The sequence below is a fragment of the Topomyia yanbarensis genome, chromosome 1 (assembly GCF_030247195.1).
Source record: "Topomyia yanbarensis strain Yona2022 chromosome 1, ASM3024719v1, whole genome shotgun sequence".
NCBI classification, from domain to species: domain Eukaryota; kingdom Metazoa; phylum Arthropoda; class Insecta; order Diptera; family Culicidae; genus Topomyia; species Topomyia yanbarensis.
Window position 1 is genome coordinate 28,434,670 of NC_080670.1, and position 11,121 is coordinate 28,445,790.

Here is an 11,121-nt window from a genome sequence, read left to right on the forward strand (position 1 = left end):
AGGCACTCAGATTTGTAGATTTCGCCATTTACTGTGCCCTTTGTCACGAAAGGCTCACTCCTCAGTCCGCAAGAGCAGATGGCCTGCCAAATGAGATATTTGGAGGTGAACTTCGACATTTTCTTCTTCTTAAATTTGTCGTTCACATAGAACTTGCTCTTGCCGGTGAAAAACTCCAACCCCGGAATTTGCTTAAAATCGCCTTTTTATACGTTCCGTCGTCCATCACACAGCAGCCATATTTTGTCAGCATCTTCTCGTAGAGCTTCCGTGCCCGAGTTTTAGCCGTCGATTGTTGCCGCTCATCGCGGTTTGGGAAGTTCTGTACCTTGTATATATGTAGTCCAGCTCTCTTCTTTGCATTCTGGACGTAGTTCTGCGACATGCCGATCTTTTTAGCCAAATCACGGCTTGAGACGTTGGGATTTGCTTTAATCATCCGCTTCACCTTTCCCTCCGTCTTTTTGTTCTCCGGTCCCGGTTTTCTTCCAGCTCCTTTGCCGTGGTCCAACGTCAACCGCTCCTGAAACCGCTTCAACACTCTGGAGACGGTTGAATGGTGAATGTTCAACATTTTTCCCAACTGCCGGTGCGACAGGTCAGGAAATTTCAGGTGTTTGGAAAGAATTTGTTCTCTCGACTCGCATTGGTTCACCTCCATTTTCGTTGAATCGAAAAACACGACTTCGAGTTTGACAGCATGTAAACAATACACATCAATGAGAAAGTGTGCAAAATTTGGTTGATTTTTACCCAATAGTAAAAAAGTTATGCCCTGTTGAATGTGTCGCAATAATTTCGTGTTCGCCCTTTAGTTGCGATATCCAAACCGGGTGCGCTACTGTCGTCATGTTTTTTTTTGTGCGACAGCGGTTATTCCTCTACCCAGTCAAACTAGTCCGGAACCGGTTCGGACTTCCAGTATGAATCCCAGTTGAAATGCATGAACCGATAGAGTCAGAATCGGTTGTTTTATTTGAGCAAGATTCCACACTGAATCCATTCAGGATTTCGAACCGGTTCCGGAATGGATTTGACGGATAGTTGGGATAAGTTGGTTTGGCGGCGCTAGTGTTTATCGTATATTAATCCAAATGTTTACACACGCTTTTTTTAAATATTTTTGTTCGATCATGGATGTTTGTTCTCTGTGTTTGTAGCATTGAACCTCTAGAATAGTCTCCCGCAATCTCTATGGCCACGCTGAACTTCTTTTGTTTTACACAGCCATGCATTCCTCGCGCACATTTGCTATAACGCACGCAACTTTCAATCTATCGGCAACAATTTTCGAAAAACGGACAGCGATTACAATACAGTGTAAACAAAATACTCTAAACCACTCACGAGAAAATACCTAATGGAACACCCTTTAATAGCGTTTTTCTGGAAACCTCGTTTTGCAAATTAGCGAGCACAATAACTCAAAAACTAATCAACGAAATTACTTAAAATTTTTTTTATGAGAATGCAAAATATGTGTAGCCTGTCGATGAACCACAGAAAACTGAATAATTTTTTTTTCTTCCTATGAGCGAATTTTACAGTAAAATATGAGAATTTTCGGTTTTTATGAAGCCACTAGCTAATACCCATCGCGCGTTGCTGCGACTCTCAACGAAATAGGAGGAAAACACAATTTGTTCAGAAGCAGAAGCGCCATCTAGCGGGCAGATAATCTCCAACCAATAGTACACAAATACGCTCCAGAACAAATTCCTACTAATGTATGTATAAATTTTGACGGCAATCGGATAAGCCGTTTGGGAGTCCATAAATCATAAACATACAAACATTGACTTTTATATACAGGGTGTTTGGCTCATGAGTAAGAATCTCTCGAGGGGTGATTTACTGTCATATTTGGAGCAAAAAATCGTTCTACACATACCATCAAATCTCAACCGTTACAGAGTTATTGAACTTTTTGTGTAAAAAACTTGATTATCTTAAAACATCTCTAACTCAAAAAGTGTACCTCGTATTCTAAATCTTTTAGTATCATTGGAAAGGTGAGAAAATTTTCTATTGAATAATGTTCTCATATCTTTCGGATAATTAGTTTTAATTACCTTTTAGTTGTAAAGTAGTTAAAAGTTGGTGTTTTTGATGAGGTTTTTGTTAATTTTCTCAAAATAATGAATTATGACTATAGCAATATCTATTATCCAAAAGTTGGGTTTGAGGACGATTCATAATTTGTTCTTCAACATAATATTCCTATCTCTTCTCGTTTCCTTGTAATTTGACTTCTAAACTTTTCCTGTAATTGACCTGAAAGTTCTTAAAAGACTCTAATTTAAAAAATATGCCTTATATCGCTATTATCAGGGCTTCATTGGAAAGCTGATAAAATTTCCATTCGATGTATGTACAGATATCTTTTAGTTAAGTAACTTTTTACTAGTAAAATAACTCAAAATTTGGGTTTTTTGTTGATTTTTGTAATTATTCTAATTATTAATCAACTAAATTTATCGTCACTATTGTTCATTTGTTGCTCCTTAATATTCTCTATAACTTGTTATTTGACACTTTATCCCTATCGCTTTTCATTTCGCTGCAATTTAATAGTTAACACAGCATGGCCTTATCACAAATGCAGTGGGTTCGAAATCGTTGTTTTTGCATAGGAAACGAGAAGATAAAAATGATTTTGTTTCGAAACTAAAAGAGATAATTGAATGGAGTCAAAGGAAGAATTATAGAACTTGCTGAGATGCATTAATTCTATGATAATAATGGTGAAGTTTTTATTTACTATTTTAAGAAAATAACGAAAATGCTAATAATAACACTAACTTTGAACTAATTAACTTCTAAAAGAATACTAAATTCACTTAACTGAAAGGTATTAATACATTTTTCTCTGCAAAATTTTCCTGGCTTTCGAATAAAAATAAGAAAAGGTACAATAAGTGCCATACTTTTTCAATAAGAGCTAGTATTAGTGAATATGAGATAAAAATATCCAAGTTCAATAACCCAAACACATGAAAACAAGACAAGATAAGTGTATCATGTCAAAGAACAAATTATACAACTTTTTAAGACTAACAATTTGAATTATTAAAATAGTGATGTTAACTGTTAAGATTTTCGCGAAGTGAACGAAAAATCGATCAAAATTGTTAAATTTTTAATAAATTACTGTGAAAAGATTACTTAACCTAATTAGCTGAAACATTTGAGGACATTTTTCAGTGGAAAATTTTCTCACCTATCCAATGGATCTAAAATATTTGAAATACAAAGCATATTTTGTGAGTTAGAGCTATTTTAAGACAACTAAGTTTTTAACACAAAAAGTTCAATATTTTTTGCTCCAAATATGACAGTAAATCACCCCTCGAGAGATTCTTACTTATGAACCAAACACCCTGTATATATAGATTTTCCGAAGACTACAAGTCTAAGCTTTATAAAACTTATTGAATCTCCCGTATCAGACAATTTTATCGAACGTTATCGTATTCGCCGCGGCGTGAAAATGGTTGGACGTCTACTCTTGGAACGCTCGTATGTGTGGCTCTGCGTGACAGATTTTTTTTTTCGTGCATAATAAATGTATAAATAAATCTTAACATTGCAAAAAAGATCCATTGTTACCTTGCCTTCAAAATCGTAAACGAAAATAACCTTCGGTTTCAGCACTTTACACCAGACGCCTCCTTGATAATTTCATTTTTTCACATGAAGAAATTATAATTATTTTGTAAATCGTGAAAAAAAATCCATTTTTCCATTGGTGTTGAACACGAAAATCATTGTTCCAATTTTTCTTATTTAACTGTTTCTTGAGTTTCTTTTAATATCGTTTGTAGAGGTTTTAACTCGAGGTTCATTCGCCTCCTTTATCGGGTTAAAAAAATCCTAACCCTATATGCGGAAATGAGAATCGAACCCAGGTGAGCTGCTTACAAGGTAATCGATTTACCAACTGAGGGATTCCATGAGAAACCGGCCGACCGCAAAATATGACCATCGTCGATTCGAACGAAACTTTGCAGGTGTGCTCGCTGTATGAATCTCCATGATATTCTCTGGCAATTGGAATATTTTGATACAAGAGTAATTTTTCAAAAGGGCGTAAACGTTTCTACGTGTATGAATTTCAATTTTTTTTGTTCGATTACTGTATTTTATACAGCAAAACTATCTGAGAACAAGTTACAGGGAATGAATACTTCTGTCCGAAAAAAATATACACTGAAAAAATGTTGTCATTTTTCAAATAAACAAAAATTTATGATAAAAATTTAAATTGCGAAAAAACCCATTTTTTAATTTTTTATATTTTGTTACCAAAAAACCTAAAGAGAAAAGAAACATTTTGATTGTGATTGCATGATGGAGAAAAAATCGGTAAAAAAGTTTATCTAACAATAACTTCGTACATGTTTTTAAATTTCATACTAATTGACATACAAGATTGTAATTTTATTACAGATTATATTCTAAGCACCATTTAAAATCAAAATGCATTTAACAAATATCTTCCAAAATGTGATAGTTTTCGAGATATTTGAAATTTTGCTACTTCAAAAACAATTAATTCGTGTAATTATGCTCTTTTTAAAAGTTATTCGCGTTACCCCATCAAAAATGTCAAAGCAACCTTTTTAGTGTATTTGGATTATGGAGAAGCTTTCAATAAAAAAGTTTTCTTAACAACAACTTTTGACATTTTTTTATAATTCTTACTATTTGCAGTCAAAAGTACAATTTTCTTTTTGAATATGATTCCAAAATATATTTCAACCATAGGGTCTGTTGATTAAACTATATAGCTGAATCATATGTTGGATGTTTTCATGTAACTTTAAAATGTTTCACAATATCGCCTTGATGTCAAAGAGAAAGTTGCACGAAAGTTTACGGGCCTTTTGAAAAACCTATTATTGTTGATGGAGAAACGCGACTAACTTATGAAAAGGTCGTAATAAAACAAAATAATTGTGTTGTTAAAACAAAAGTTAAAATATCTCGAGAACTACTACATTTTAGAAAATTTTTGTTAAGAGCATTTCGATTGAAAATGGCGTTTAGAATCATATTCAAAAAGAAAATTGTATTTTTGACTGCAAATAGTAAGAATTATAAAAAAATGTCAAAAGTTGTTGTTAGGAAAACTTTTATTGAAAGCTTCTCCAGGATCCAAATACACTAAAAAAGTTGCTTTTACGTCTTTAAAACGATAAACATTAAATTTTTGACATTTTTGATGGGGTAACGCGAATAACTTTTAAAAAGATCATAATTACACGAATTAATTGTTTTTGAAGGAGCAAAATTTCAAATATCTCGAAAACTATCGCATTTTGGATGATTTTTGTTAAATGCATTTTGATTTTAAATGGTGCTTAGAATATAATCTGTAATAAAATTACAATCTTGTATGTCAATTAGTATGAAATTTAAAAACATGTACGAAGTTTTTGTTAGGAAAACTTTTTTGCCGATTTTTTCTCCATCATGCAATCACATTCAAAATGTTTCTTTTCTCTTTAGGTTTTTGGTAACAAAATATAAAAAATTTAAAAAATGGGTTTTTTCGCAATTTAAATTTTTATCATAAATTTTTGTTTTTTTGAAAAATGACATTTTTTTCAGTGTATATTTTTTTCAGACAGAAGTATTCATTCCCTGTAACTCGTTCTCAGATAGTTTTGCTGTATAAAATACAGTAATCGAACAAAAAAAATTTGAAATTCATACACGTAGAAACGTTTACGCCCTTTTGAAAAGTTGCTCTTGAGTCAAAATAATCTTATTACCTGTGGAAAATATTTAGTCTTGCATGACGGTGAAACGTGTAAAGTTTCATTGGAATCTAAGATGGTCGGTCACGATTTTAAAGATTTTCGAACGAATCTTCGTGGAATTCCTCAACTAGGCTATGCTCATTAAAAAATTAAAAAAAAGTTTATTCTTAATAGAATCATAACTTTCCTATTTAGTCCGTTGGTAGTAGCCATTCTTTTTCACTACAATGCAAGCTTTGTAATACGAAATAAAAACTAAACCTTATTTAGCCGCTAACCCTTTCGACAAACAATGATTACTGGAACAGCCAGAAACAAGATTCACCCGATTCTCGCTAATGAGATGCGTACTCACGGTTCACAATTTTTCTTGTCCATCAAAAAAAAAAATCTTTTGATTAGCCATCGTCTTCATTCCCGTTTCTCTTCTGCCACAAAACATAACCACAACCTGGAAGAACAATAGGGCGCGAACGAGTTACAACCATAGCCCAGGATCAGATTACACTTTCTCTTTCAAATTGGAATATAAAAGAAAACTGGTCCATCCCGAACCAAAAAAAACACCCGGAGTCCATCTCGCCAAAGGGTGATGGTGTACCGCCACAATAAGCTATTCATACCGCATAAAGTTATTTAAATAATGATACGTGAACTTTCGTCCTCGGGTCCACTTTTCAGCCTCTGGGAGACAGTGGGATAACATGACTTCTAATCATTTTGATCCCTGTCTCTCTCTCTATCTCTCCGGCAGTGTTTCGATGGGGTGCAAAAGAGAAAAGTTGTTTTTCCCCTTTTTTTTCTTGCCAGAAGTAGATATAGTAAAGTGAGAAAATACCGAGCGTAAATTCAATCATAATAATATTTTTCAATTTATGACCATTCCGACAACCTTTACAACAAAGCAACCCCAGGCTTCAGTTTGACGACGTTCGTTGCCCAGGGAACCGCACGAAACCGCCGGGAAGCTGAAAGATGATGCGGAGATAATGGGTTTTAAAATTATGCTTATCTCGGGACTGGTGGTGGAAAAGGAAAATGATGACCACATAAGTCCCTGAAATGTGATACTTTTCCGATGTTTGGTCCACTCCTTGAACTGAAAAGCGGCGACGGTGTGCTTTTCCCTTTTCAGGGGTGATTTTATTTGAAGCTCCTTAGAAATTTGAGGTTAGGTTGCTACGGACAACGCCCGGTGGTAATTGGGTTCGGTTAAATTACCGACTTGAAAGGTTCGCGTGATCTATCTCTGACCAGTCGCAAAATGGCAATTTTCGTAACGTGTCACTGCTGTTGAACTGTTTCGATTCAAGACGACACACTTGAATTATAACAAGAAGAAGTAATAATAGACTCAAACACAATGAGTTGTAAATTAAAATCGACATCATCATTGCTTCCAACCGTGAATGAAGTCGACTGCATCTGACATGGGAGTCTATCCGTTTTCAATCAATTACACTTTATTTCAATCAAGGACTGACAAAAATGCGACTTTCAGTATCTGTTTTCTATTAAAACCTGGTAAAACAGCCGTAAAAAGATACAAGATCCGCACACGTCCGACCGTATCCTTCCCAATAATTGCCGTTCGACGGCACACAATAAAAAAAATCCAGCTGGAACTCTCCCTCGTTTTTTTTTCTTTTGCGTTCAACCCATGGAAAGTGACCAGTCTATCATTCCCTTCTATTTGTTCAACCCCGCCCTCGTTTGACCATACGGGACCTAAAGCAACAAAAAAAACTACTCAATTTCGATAATGTGTAGGAAACCACCTTTCATCATCCCCCCTCTTCTTGACGGTAAACCAAAGGCTTCCCTGTTGATTAATCTAGTAGGTATCCTGTTTTTTTTTAGCAATCGTCCGAAAGCTAGGTTACCATCGCAACGCACTCGTGCGGAATCGATAAAACCACACCAGTGTACCAATCAATGGTTCACGGTACGGTTGACCGGAACGGAGCGAAACGGACACGACACGGACGACGCGCCTGGCTCTCCGGTTAGTAATCACGTTGATGAAGATGACTTTAGCGGGGTAACTCGTGGGGAACGGGACTGATTGTATTAAAGGGGGTTACCTGTCACGAGTAACATCACCCACCAAATACTTTAAATCACTCGAACTTTTTTGTATGATTATTAACTCTCAGATTTCTTGATTATTGAATTATACCTGTCATCTGAGATTATTCAAAAGATGTTTTTTTTTTCAGTGCACCTACACAAAGCGCTTTAATGAGACCAAGTGGCAGCACTGCCGAATCGCTCGGACGTGTCTTTATTCTTTCAAAATTTTTTTGAAAGTTTTTCAGCGACATAGAGTGTAATTAATTGCATATAGTAACTCTTCCCCTACGAGGACAATCTGGGCGGCAAACTTCAGACTGTCTAATTTACTGAGCCCTTCAGTTCCCTTGTGCCATTCAATACCACTTCTTCGTTGAGCTTCCGACTGGTTCGTGAACTACTCGGTCTAGTCCCCGACGATAGATCTAGCCTACTCCGACGAAAAGTTCCCCGGCGAGAGAAGTTCGAGCCAACCAGCCAGGTGCTGTCAGTTCGGCGATTCCGGTAGAGTAGGGGTTTGCTGGAGCCCCGGCGCGACTGGTGGTGTATCGTCGCGGTCTACGCGGTCTCGTTCCCGGCGGTGAATCTGACTGTAAGCTGACGGAGAGGTCCCAGACGAAAGAAGTTCTCCCGATACCGATTCTTATTTGGTTCCAGTACTACAACTTCTTGAGCCCTTTGGCTCCGTAACCGGTTCCATTTAGTTCTCTTCTTGGGCCATTTAGCACTACTTCCTTGATGGTCCATTCAGTCCTCGACTTGTTCGCGAACAACTCGGTCTGGTCCCCGACGATGGACCTGACCTACTCCGACAGAGATTTCCCCGGCGAGAGAAGTTCTCCCGAGATCGAGCTAATCAGCTAGGTGCCGAGGTCAGTTCGGCGATTCTGGTGAAGCAGGGTGACTGGTGCACTGGTGCGCCGATGACCCGCGACTAGTGGTGTCTCGTCGCTGTCTACTCAGTCTAGTCCCCAGCGGTGAATCTAGCTTACGCTAACGAAGAGGTCCCTGGCGAAAAAAGTTCTCCTAATATCGATTCTTCTTTGGTTTTCGCTATTTTTCTATCGGAACAACCGGTCGGGTGCCGTGGTCGGTCTGACGAATCCGCATGGAGCGTGACGTCCGGATCGCTGGCGTTTCGACGACTCATACTCACTACTCTGTTGCAGTCTACTCGACTAGTCCTCGGCGGTGAATCTAGCTTATTCCTGCGGAGAGTTCCCCGGCGGTGATTACTTCTCCGAAACCGTTGTTCGATGTCAATTCCGTTGTAAGACGGTCATGATCTACATCAGCGGTTCACAACCTTTTTCGTACCACGGACTCCTTAGATATCACACTGGGTTGCTGCGGACCCCCACAGATAAACATCAATTTTGTATGCTATCAATATGTTATTTTCAATTTGTTAGGAAACATGACTTGAAATTTCAATATGCACACGGAAAATAGATTTTTCTTCGTGGACTCCCAGCAATGACTTTGCGGCCCCCTAGGGGTCCGCGGACCCCAGGTTGAGAATCACTGATCTACATCATAGCTCTGTTTACTGCGTTACACGGCTTTACGTCGCTTGTCATTCTGTAGGTTACATTATCCGGGTTGATGTCCGGTCCTCCCGTTTTAAGTAGCTCCCTGCACGTCACTTCAAACTTCGAACATTCAGACTCTCCTCGGACATTCAAAGACTTCAAACCTCGGACATTCAAAGACGCTCCGGTGTCTCCTCGACGTTCTCACACTCCAGACACAGTGTTGACGTTGCGTACCCACACCGATGAAGATACTCCTTAAGCAGCCGTGGCTCGGTAGGAGCTGTTTCAGGTGGTTTCTCCGTGCTTTCTATTGACCCACGTCGACAGGTTTGGATGAGCCGGTAGGTCCACTTTATTTTCTCCGTATTGTCCCATTCCTGCTGCCACGTCACCATGGAATCGATTCTCATCATCTTCCTCACGTTTCTGACGTTTCATTGATTGTAGCACTTGATATCCTCCGTCAGGGTATTGCAGATGGGGATCATCTCGGCGACAAGGCATACTGCCTCCGGTACGCAATCGCAACTCGTACGACCAGCAGTCGAAGCGCCCTGTTCAGCTTTTCGCGGTTTCATTGCCTCCGTCACCGACACCTCCATTTCTTCAAGTGTCTCACCGTTAGTGACACATCGTCCACGAAACCAACGATTTTCACTTTCCTAGGCAGCCGCTGTGTTAAGACCCCATCGTACAGCCCATTCCCAAGTGTTGGACAGAGAATGGAGCCCTGAGTAACGCCCGCTGCGACTCGCATTGCCTATTGCCCTTTTGTTCGTCTGGTACAGCAGTGCTCTACTCTGGAAGTAGTTCTTCAGGATCTGGCTCGTTCTTTTATGCCACGCTGCGGCATTGGTCTATTCGAGGTTGGATGGTCCGGTGACTTCCCTGACTTTGGAAGCAACATCAGTTTCTGCACCTTCCTCATTTCGGGGATTACCATCATCTAAAGACTTCAGCAGTAGCATCCTGACCATGTCCGGATATGCCAGGATCGCAGCTTTCAGCGCCACGGTTGGTATTCCATCCGGACCGGGGGTTTTCTTTGATTTTAGTCACATCGACGCTTCTTTGAGCTCGTCGTTAGTCACTTGCCACTCGGCTGTGTTACCTCCTTCTTCTTCGCCGTACGGTGTCGGTGACCAGGTAGTTGAATCGTGATTCGGGAAGAGACCCTCAACGATTATCTTTAGCTTACCCGGGCATATTTCAGCTGGTATCGACGGAGCCTCGTCTTCGTCATGACGACTCAGTACGCGTCCCCCAGGGATTGGCGTTTATTTCTCAGCACTACTACTTATGGCAATTGGCTTGCTAAGCTTGATCTCCCGTTTTAAAGAGATACGTCACTTGCGCCCCTCTCTCTTCGATCTTACGCTCTGAGCCCGTCTTCTGGCTCTAAGACAAGCAGCGTGTAGCGTACTGAGTTACTCATTTAACCAGTAAGCTGCGCGCCGTCTACTGCATGGCCATAGTTTTCGTGACATTGTAACGTCACAATCCGTCACAATCCTTCTTGTTAGATCAGCCGCATCAACGTACTTGATTCCGTTGTTCGCCGAAGTAACTCAACAAAGAGGTTTTCGTTAAAGGCTTTCGTCTTCCACTTTAGCTTGCGGCCCGTCCTTCTTCGTGCTACAGCAGGGTTCCATTGGCTGATGCGGTAGCGAAGCGCCTGGTGGTCTCTATGGGGATACTTCTCTCACACTCTCCAGTCCATGTTCGCCGTCAGTCAAGGACTACAGAAT